This window comes from Engystomops pustulosus, chromosome 5, assembly GCF_040894005.1.
Source record: "Engystomops pustulosus chromosome 5, aEngPut4.maternal, whole genome shotgun sequence".
Classification (NCBI taxonomy): Eukaryota; Metazoa; Chordata; class Amphibia; order Anura; family Leptodactylidae; genus Engystomops; species Engystomops pustulosus.
Window position 1 is genome coordinate 197344009 of NC_092415.1, and position 12531 is coordinate 197356539.

A 12531-nucleotide genomic window follows, 5' to 3' on the forward strand; every position below is an offset into this window, starting at 1 on the left:
TGCCCCCACATATATCATATATACCCCTCATACCACAACTGTCCACACTGTGCCCCCACATATATCATATATACCCCTCACACCACAACTGACCATACTGTGCCCCACATATGTCATATATACCACTCACACCACAACTGACCACACTGTGCCCCCACATATATCATATATACCCCTCACACAACTGACCACACTGTACCCCCACATATATCATATATACCCCTCACACCACAACTGACCACACTGTGCCCCCACATATATCATATATACCCCTCACACCACAACTGACCACACTGTACCCCCACATATATGATATATACCGCTCAGATCACAACTGACCACACTGTGCCCCCAAATATATCACATATACCCCTCACACCACAACTGACCACACTGTGCCCCCACATAAATATCATATATACCCCTCACACCACAACGGACCACAATATTTCCCCACATATATCATATACACTGCTAACACCACAGCAGACCACATTGTACCCCTACATATATCATATATACCCCTCACATCACAACAGACCACACTGTGCCCCCTACATATATCATATATACCCCTCTCACCACAATTGACCACAGTGTGTCCACACATATATCATATATAGCCCACACATCACACCTGACCACACTGTGCCCCCTACATATATCATATATACCCCTCTCACCACAATTGACCACACTGTGCCCCCACATATATCATATATGGCCCTCCCACCACAACTGACCACACTGTGCCCTCACATATATCATATATGCCCCTAACACCACAACTGACCACACTGTACCCCCACATATATCATATATACCGCTCACATCACAACCGACCTCACTGGGGCACATTTACTTACCCGGTCCAGTCGCGATCCAGCGGCGCGTTCTCTGCTCTGCATTCGGGTCCGGCCGGGATTTATGAATGTAGTTCTTCCGCCGTCCACCAGGTGGCGCTGCTGCGCTGAAAGTCATCTCATCGCGCCGGAATTCACCACCTCGGACCAAGTGAAGGTAAGCGCTCCCCAAGCGACACTTTTTCGGTTTTTAAATGCGGCGGTTTTTCCGAATACGTCGGGTTTTCGTTCGGCCACGCCCCCCGATTTCCGTCGCGCGCATGCCGGCGCCGATGCGCCACAATCCGATCGCGTGCGCCACAATCCCGGGGCAATTCAGGTACAATCGGCGCAAATCGGAAATATTCGCGTAACACGTCGGGAAAACGCGAATCGGGCCTTTAGTAAATGACCCCCACTGTGTCCCCAAATATATCATATATACCCCTAACACCACAATTGACCACACTGTGTCCCCACATATATCATATATACCCCTCACATCATAACTGACCACATTGTGCCCCACATATATCATATATACCCCTCACACCACACCTGACCACACTGTGCCCCCACATATATCATATATGGCACTCACACCACAACTGACCACACTGTGCCCTCACATATATCATATATGCCCCTAACACCACAACTGACCACACTGTGTCCCCACATATATCATATATACCCCTCACATCACAACTGACCTCAGTGTGCCCCCACATATATCATATATACCGCTCACATCACAACTGACCACACTGTGCCCCCAAATATATCACATATACCCCTCACACCACAACTGACCACACTGTGCCCCCACATATATATCATATATACCCCTCACACCACAACGGACCACACTGTGCCCCCACATATATCATATATACAGCTCACATCACAACCGACCACACTGTGTCCCCACATATCATATATACACACTGTGTCCCCACATATCATATATACCCCTAACACCACAACTGACCACACTGTGCCCCCACATATATATTATATATACCCCTCACACCACAACTGACTATAATGTCCCCTACATATATCATTTATACTCCTCACATCACAACCGACCACACTGTGACCCCACATATATCATATATACCCCTCACATCACAACTGACCGCACTGTGCCCCCCACATATATCAAATATACCCCTCACATCACAACTGACCACACTGTGTCCCCACATATATCATATATACCCCTCACACCACAACTGACCACACTGTGTCCCCACATATATCATATATACCCCTCACACCACAACTGACCACACTGTGCCCCCACTTATATCATATGTACCCCTCACACCACAACTGACCACAATATGTCCCCACATATATCATATATACCGCTAACACCACAGCAGACTACACTGTACCCCTACATATATCATATATACCCCTCACATCACAACAGATCACACTGTGCCCCACATTTATCATATATACCCATCACACCACAACTGACCTCTCTGTACCCCACATATATCATATATACCCCTCACACCACAACTGACCACACTGTGCCCCCACTTATATCATATGTACCCCTCACACCACAACTGACCACAATATGTCCCCACATATATCATATATACCGCTAACACCACAGCAGACCACCCTGTACCCCTACATATATCATATATACCCCTCACATCACAACTGCCCACACTGTGCCCCCCACATATATCATATATACCCCTCACACCACAACTGACCTCACTGTGTCCCCACATATATCATATATACCCCTCACATCACAACTGACCACACTGTGCCCCACGTATATCATATATGGCCCTCAAACCACAACTGACCACACTGTGCTCTCACATATATCATATATGCCCCTAACACCACAACTGACCACACTGTGCCCCCACATATATCATATATACCCCTCACACCACAACTGACCACAATATGTCCCCACATATATCATATATACCGCTAACACCACAGCAGACCACACTGTACCCCTACATATATCATATATACCCCTCACATCACAACAGACCACACTGTGCCCCACATTTATCATATATACCCATCACACCACAACTGACCAGACTGTGCCCCCACATATATCATATATACCCCTCACACCACAACTGTCCACACTGTGCCCCCTACATATATCATATATACCCCTCACACCACAACTGACCACACTGTGCCCCACGTATATCATATATGGCCCTCACACCACAACTGACCACACTGTGCTCTCACATATATCATATATGCCCCTAACACCACAACTGACCACACTGTGCCCCCACATATATCATATATACCCCTCACACCACTACTGACCACAATATGTCCCCACATATATCATATATACCGCTAACACCACAGCAGACCACACTGTACCCCTACATATATCATATATACCCCTCACATCACAACAGACCACACTGTGCCCCACATTTATCATATATACCCATCACACCACAACTGACCTCACTGTACCCCACATATATCATATATACCCCTCACATCACACCTGACCACACTGTGCCCCCTACATATATCATATATAACCCTCTCACCACAATTGACCACACTGTGTCCCCACATATATCATAAATACCCCTCACACCACAACTGACCACACTGTGCCCCCCACATATATCATATATATCCCTCACACCACAACTGCCCACACTGTGCCCCCCACATATATCATATATACCCCTCACACCACAACTGACCTCACTGTGTCCCCACATATATCATATATACCCCTCACATCACAACTGACCACACTGTGCCCCACGTATATCATATATGGCCCTCAAACCACAACTGACCACACTGTGCTCTCACATATATCATATATGCCCCTAACACCACAACTGACCACACTGTGCCCCCACATATATCATATATACCCCTCACACCACAACTGACCACAATATGTCCCCACATATATCATATATACCGCTAACACCACAGCAGACCACACTGTACCCCTACATATATCATATATACCCCTCACATCACAACAGACCACACTGTGCCCCACATTTATCATATATACCCATCACACCACAACTGACCTCACTGTACCCCACATATATCATATATACCCCTCACATCACACCTGACCACACTGTGCCCCCTACATATATCATATATACCCCTCTCACCACGTTTGACCACACTGTGTCCCCACATATATTATATATACCCCTCACACCAAAACTGACCACACTGTGCCCCCCACATATATCATATATATCCCTCACACCACAACTGCCCACACTGTGCCCCCCACATATATCATATATACCCCTCACACCACAACTGTCCACACTGTGCTCCCACATATATCATATATACCCCTCACACCACAACTGACCACACTGTACCCCCACATATATCATATATACCCCTCACACCACAACTGACCACACTGTGCCCCCACATATATTATACATAGCCCTCACACCACAACTGACCACACTGTGCCCCCACATATATCATATATACCCCTCACACCACAACTGACCACAATATGTCCCCACATATATCATATATACCGCTAACACCACAGCAGACCACACTGTACCCCTACATATATCATATATACCCCTAACACCACAACTGACCACACTGTGCCCCCACATATATCATATATACCCCTCACAACACAACTGACCACACTGTGCCCCCACATATATCATATATACCCCTCACATCACAACTGACCACACTGTGCCCCCCACATATATCAAATATACCCCTCACATCACAACTGACCACACTGTGTCCCCACATATATCATATATACCCCTCACACCACAACTGACCACACTGTGTCCCCACATATATCATATATACCCCTCACACCACAACTGACCACACTGTGCCCCCCACATATATCATATATATCCCTCACACCACAACTGCCCACACTGTGCCCCCCACATATATCATATATATCCCTCACACCACAACTGACCTCACTGTGTCCCCACATATATCATATATACCCCTCACACCACAACTGACCACACTGTGCTCTCACATATATCATATATGCCCATAACACCACAACTGACCACACTGTGCCCCCACATATATCATATATACCCCTCACACCACAACTGACCACAATATGTCCCCACATATATCATATATACCGCTAACACCACAGCAGACCACACTGTACCCCTACATATATCATATATACCCCTCACATCACAACAGACCACACTGTGCCCCACATTTATCATATATACCCATCACACCACAACTGACCTCACTGTACCCCACATATATCATATATACCCCTCACATCACACCTGACCACACTGTGCCCCCCACATATATCATATATACCCCTCTCACCACAATTGACCACACTGTGTCCCCACATATATTATATATACCCCTCACACCAAAACTGACCACACTGTGCCCCCCACATATATCATATATACCCCTCACACCACATTATGCCCCCACTTATATCATATATACCTCTCACACCACAACTGACCACACTGTGCCCCCACATATATCATATATACCCCTCACAAATTATGTGTCTCCTAATGCTTTAGTGTGCGACCACACACGTCTGCACCCCTCAAGTTATTCCCCTATTCTTGTGCAGCTTCTCCACAGCAGAAAACTAGGTCTGCAGTTTAGTTTGATTCCACCAGGGGGCAGCAACATACCACAAATTTACACACAAAGCTACACAGTATATACAGAGCAACCCCAGGTACAGTATATAGTGACAGCACACTCCCTATGGTGTGCACTGCTCCGCCATATTATATCCATCTGTCTGATTTATAGCAGGTTTATATAACGTCATATAGACATTATATTGTGTGACAGTGATGTCCCCAGATCCCCTTCACTTGTAGGTGACTATATCTTACTGTTCCATAGTAGTAAATTGAGCTCCATTTAGGGCACTTCAGGTAACTTTGGGTCAGACCCCCCCCCCCCCCCCCCCCAGCAAGCAGCCAGGGATCATTTTCTATTATCTCTATAGCAGTACTGTGATTGCAGCACTAGGGGGCAGCAGAGCTTTAGATTTGTCTTAGCAGTAATGACAGAGCAGAGAAGTGCTGATATCTAGTGCTGTAAATTATACAGATTATACAGTAACCTCTATCATTAAGGAGTAGGCGAGGGTCTGGGAAGAGGAAACATTACTTAATTATAAGCATTTAGAGAGGATTCCAGGTGTTTCACTATGTGATAAATCAGATGTGTACACAGGCAGAAACTCGCTATATCACTGCCCTGTACCAACTGTCTATATAATACAAGTAATCAGACAGGAAGTTATATATCACATGTTATATATATTATATATCATGTATTATACTCCAGAGCTGCACTCACTATTCTGCTGCTGGTGCAGTCACTGTGTACATACATGACATTACTTATCCTGTACTGATCCTGAGTTACATCCTGTATTATACTCCAGAGCTGCACTCACTATCCTGCTGCTGGTGCAGTCACTGTGTACATACATGACATTACTTATCCTGTACTGATCCTGAGTTACATCCTGTATTATACTCCAGAGCTGCACTCACTATTCTGCTGCTGGTGCAGTCACTGTGTACATACATGACATTACTTATCCTGTACTGATCCTGAGTTACATCCTGTATTATACTCCAGAGCTGCACTCACTATTCTGCTGCTGGTGTAGTCACTGTGTACATACATGACATTACTTATCCTGTACTGATCCTGAGTTACATCCTGTATTATACTCCAGAGCTGCACTCACTATCCTGCTGCTGGTGCAGTCACTGTGTACATACATGACATTACTTATCCTGTACTGATCCTGAGTTACATCCTGTGTTATACTCCAGAGCTGCACTCACTATTCTGCTGCTGGTGCAGTCACTGTGTACATACATGACATTACTTATCCTGTACTGATCCTGAGTTACATCCTGTATTATACTCCAGAGCTGCACTCATTATTCTGATGATGGTGCAGTCACTCTGTACATACATGACATTACTTATCCTGTACTGATCCTGAGTTATATCCTGTGTTATACTCCAGAGCTGCACTCACTATTCTGCTGCTGGTGCAGTCACTGTGTACATACATGACATTACTTATCCTGTACTGATCCTGAGTTACATCCTGTATTATACCCCAGAGCTGCTCTCACTACTCTGCTGCTGGTGCAGTCACTGTGTACATAAGTGACATTACTTATCCTGTACTGATCCTGAGTTTCATCCTGTATTATACCCCAGAGCTGCACTCACTATTCTCCTGGTGCAGTCACTGTGTACATACATGACACTACTTATCCTGTACTGATCCTGAGTTACATCCTGTATTATACTCCAGAGCTGCACTCACTATTCTGCTGCTGGTGCAGTCACTGTGTACATACATGACATTACTTATCCTGTACTGATCCTGAGTTACATCCTGTATTATACCCCAGAGCTGCACTCACTATTCTGCTGCTGGTGCAGTCACTGTGTACATACATGACATTACTTATCCTGTACTGATCCTGAGTTACATCCTGTATTATACACCAGAGCTGCACTCACTATTCTGCTGCTGGTGCAGTCACTGTGTACATACATGACATTACTTATCCTGTACTGATCCTGAGTTACATCCTGTATTATACTCCAGAGCTGCACTCACTATTCTGCTGCTGGTGCAGTCACTGTGTACATACATGACATTACTTATCCTGTACTGATCCTGAGTTACATCCTGTATTATACCCCAGAGCTGCACTCACTATTCTGCTGCTGGTGCAGTCACTGTGTACATACATGACATTACTTATCCTGTACTGATCCTGAGTTACATCCTGTAGTTATTGGGGGAGATATGAAACAGTCTCTGCTAAATCTATATTTAGAATGGGTTGTATTTCCCGCTGTACCAGGATTTGACAACCAAGTTTTGCTTGAGGCCTTCTGAGGTTTGGCTCAACAAAATCTTAATGCCCACGGCAAAGAAACTAGAAGTATTGTTCAGGGAGGAAGAATCACTACTGTCAGCAAAACTATATTATAGAGAGGCAAAGTAGCCACTTCCAGGCATTCAGTATAAAACCCCGCAGTGTACGTGTGCAGGTCTATGAATCCTTCATTGTCCTTTGTTATAAACTTTAAATCTGCTTCTCCCCCTCACACTGCTTGACTAAGTTTCATTTATTTCATTGATTTTTTTCTTCCTGAAGCCACCACTAGAGGGAGCTCAGGTGACTGACTTCAATACATGCTTTATTAATTAGCATGTAACCAACGCCCCTTTATGGGGCATTTACTATATCCGATACCTTCTTCAGTTGTGTATTATAAGGCTCCATTGTCGGAGGAGGCAACTGATACGGGGTGGAGACCACCAATCCTGGCATGCCAATATTACTATAAAATACCATGGCCTGATGGGACTTGCAATGTCTCTATCTCAGTCAAGAATAGGACTGGCTGTGTACAGGTACAATGTATCAGCTCATATCTGACAATGCTCTATGAGCTAAACAGCCCAGACTCCAGACTGATACATTGTAGTAAACCTGTACACAGCGAGTCCTGCTCTCAGCTTAGAAGTAGAGACAATAATATCCAGTGTAGACAATGCTCTGTGAGCTAAACAGCCCGGACCTCAGACTGATACATTGTAGTAAACCTGTACATAGTGAGTCCTGCTCTCAGCTGAGACATAGAGACAATACTATCCAGTGTAGACAATGCTCTGTGAGCTAAACAGGCCAAACTCCAGACTGATACATTGTAGTAAACCTGTACACAGCTAGTCCTGCTCTCAGCTGAGACATAGAGACAATACTATCCAGTGTAGACAATGCTCTGTGAGCTAAACAGCCCGGACTCCAGACTGATACATTGTAGTAAACCTGTACACAGCGAGTCCTGCTCTCAGCTTAGAAGTAGAGACAATAATATCCAGTGTAGACAATGCTCTGTGAGCTAAACAGCCCGGACCTCAGACTGATACATTGTAGTAAACCTGTACATAGTGAGTCCTGCTCTCAGCTGAGACATAGAGACAATACTATCCAGTGTAGACAATGCTCTGTGAGCTAAACAGGCCAAACTCCAGACTGATACATTGTAGTAAACCTGTACACAGCTAGTCCTGCTCTCAGCTGAGACATAGAGACAATACTATCCAGTGTAGACAATGCTCTGTGAGCTAAACAGCCCGGACTCCAGACTGATACATTGTAGTAAACCTGTACACAGCGAGTCCTGCTCTCAGCTTAGAAGTAGAGACAATAATATCCAGTGTAGACAATGCTCTGTGAGCTAAACAGCCCGGACCTCAGACTGATACATTGTAGTAAACCTGTACATAGTGAGTCCTGCTCTCAGCTGAGACATAGAGACAATACTATCCAGTGTAGACAATGCTCTGTGAGCTAAACAGGCCAAACTCCAGACTGATACATTGTAGTAAACCTGTACATACCGAGTCCTGCTCTCAGCTGAGACATAGAGACAATACTATCCAGTGTAGACAATGCTCTGTGAGCTAAACAGCCCGGACTCCAGACTGATACATTGTAGTTAACCTGTACACAGCGAGTCCTGCTCTCAGCTGAGAAGTAGAGACTATACTATCCAGTGTAGACAATGCTCTGTGATTAAACTCACTAAACTATCTGCTAGTTTGCTACAATGTATCAGTCCAGGCTGTTCAGCTCACAGAGCATTGTCTGGACTGGATACAGTTGTCTCCACTTCTCAGTTGAGAGCAGGACTCGCTATGTACAGGTTTGGTACAATGTATTAGTCTGTAGTCCAAGCTGTTTAGCTCACAGAGCATTGTCTAGATTGGATACTATTGTCTCCATTTCTCAGCTGAGAGCAGGACTAGTTATGTACAGGAATTCTGTTTCAGATTTTAACCAAAATTGAAAATGTTGAGAATTTGACACCAATCATCCCAATTATGTGATTTAGGGGAATTTACATAAAACCAGAAAACCCCTTTAAGAACTCTGTGCCGCAGTTTCCTCGTCGCCCCTCTCTCTAACCTTATATGTCCATGTGGGATGAATCTCAATGTCCCGTTTATTATCCTTTGCTCCGGAGATATCCCCGAGTGTTTAAATCCTTTTGCATGTGCCAAATGTGTGTTTGGTAATGCTGTCAGAAGTTTAGAAACATCTCAAAGAGCCGAAGCGATGGCCGTCCTCAGTGACATCCGTGACACTTCAAATTTCAGATCTAATGACTTCACACTGGGAGGAAGAAATTTCCAGATTCTCAGTAATGAATATATTTAAATCCTCTGCACTTCGCCTTTTACATTCAAATAAAACGATTTCCAAACTGCAAAATATTGGAGTTATTTAAAGAGACCCACATCCACTCACAGAACCAATGGACCGGAAATGTCTAGTATTAAATGTATATATAATTCCAAGTGAGATGTAGACCACCTGTGCCACCAGAACAGTTTGGATGGGGCTAATCCAGAGGTGTTATCCAAATGTTCCTGTTAGTTTTCACTTTTTAACCCCATGGATCTGGGTTTCACTGCAGCAGGATCACAAAATGCTACTTGTTGAAATGGTCCTCATCCCAGGTGGGTCAGCCAGATGATGGTGTAAAGCTTTACACAGACATCAAGCAGAGACTGGCCACAGACAGGTCAAGGTCAGGGTTAGCAGAAATCAAGCAGAGACTGGTCACAGACATGACGAGGTCAGGGTAAGCTGAAAGCCGGGAGAGACTGGTCACAGATAGGCCGAGGTCAGGGTAAGCTGAAAGCCGGGAGGGACTGGTCACAGACAGGCCGAGGTCAGGGTAAGCTGAAAGCCGGGAGAGACTGGTCACAGACAGGCTGAGGTCAGGGTAAGCTGAAATCCGGGAGAGACTGGTCACAGACAGGCCGAGGTCAGGGTAAGCTGAAAGCCGGGAGAGACTGGTCACAGACAGGCTGAGGTCAGGGTAAGCTGAAATCCAGGAGAGACTGGTCACAGACAGGCCGAGGTCAGGGTAAGCTGAAAGCCGGGAGAGACTGGTCACAGACAGGCCGAGGTCAGGGTAAGCTGAAATCCGGGAGAGACTGGTCACAGACAGGCCGAGGTCAGGGTAAGCTGAAAGCCGGGAGAGACTGGTCACAGACAGGCCGAGGTCAGGGTAAGCTGAAAGCCGGGAGAGACTGGTCACAGACAGGCCGAGGTCAGGGTAAGCTGAAAGCCGGGAGAGACTGGTCACAGACAGGCCGAGGTCAGGGTAAGCTGAAAGCCGGGAGAGACTGGTCACAGACAGGCCGAGGTCAGGGTAAGCTGAAAGCCGGGAGAGACTGGTCACAGACAGGCCGAGGTCAGGGTAAGCTGAAAGCCGGGAGAGACTGGTCACAGACAGGCCGAGGTCAGGGCAAGCAGGCATTAAGCAAAGTCTGGGTGCATATCAAAGAGGCAGCTTTGGTTCAGAGTCTGAACCGAGATATTCACAATCACAGGTCAGAGACAGTCCTATAACAAGTCCGGGTCGAGAACACAGGATGGAACAACAGCAGAGGCAAACACGGTTATAGAGATTCTTTGAATTTGAAGAGTGGGTGCACATGCTCATAGCCTGATGGACGAAACAGAAGATCAAGGTGAAGATGCCTGCTGAGAACCAAGAGTGCAAGATGAGTCACATCAGGTAGATCTCCACCAATTAGCACAGATAAGACTACAAAGGTGAAACAGAAACTTGCTATGGTATCAGATAAGACAGAAGTCTATGGAGAGGGGAGGGGGAGCTGTGAGTCACAGCAGCTAGATCTCCACTCATTAGCACAGAGAGGATTGCAGAAATGAGACAGACGCTCACTATGGTATCAGATTACATAGATGTCTATGGAGAGAGGAGGAGGAGCGCTGAGTCACAGCAGCTAGGTTTCCACTCATTAGCACAGAGAGGACTGCAGAAATGAGATAGAAGCTCGCAATGGTATCAGATCGCATAGATGTCTATGGGGAGGGGAGGGGGAGCTGTGAGTGACAACAGCTAGGTCTCCACCCATTATCACAAAGAGGACTGTAGAGTTAAAGGGGTTATTTGGGTTTTAAAAATTTCTTATGGCCGGGCTGGGGAGGGCTATTTAAACACAATAAACATGTACTTCTGTACATGTACGTCTTCTCTGTGCGCCGGTTTCATTACAATTGCGCACAGAGAGCTTCTGGCCGGCCGGATGCTCCCATGCGACATCATCTCCCAGCGCTTACAACGCTGAGAGATAGGGACGGATGGGAGGAGCCGGCCACATCGCGGACCGGAAGCTCCCTGTGCGCGGCTTCCGTGCCCCTGTAAACAAACAGGGGCACGGATCGAAGGGACCGCGTCGCGGGACATCAACGGCGCCGGACGAGGTAAGTACATGTTTATTATGTTTAACTAGCCCTCCCCAGCCCGGCGCTAGGTAATTTTTAAAACCCGGATAACCCCTTTAAGACCGAAGATCACTAAGGTATCAGAATACATGGAAGTCTATGGAGAGTGGAGGAGCAGTGAGTCACAGCAGCTAGGTGTCCGTCTGGAGACACAAAGAGGATTACAAAGATGAGAGCTCCTAGAAAATAAAGATTACAAGGTTACATAATGGCCAGAGTGTTACTCCTCATGTACACACACTGGACTACTCAGTTTGTTTAAAGGTGCT

At 45.9% G+C, this 12531-nt stretch overlaps 1 protein-coding gene across 3 annotated transcripts in view; it reads left to right on the forward strand.

Annotated features, from left to right (window-relative positions):
• CDK14 (cyclin dependent kinase 14) overlaps positions 1–12531 on the forward strand; it is a 317114-nt gene that overhangs the window by 190724 nt on the left and 113859 nt on the right. The window lies entirely within an intron of this gene.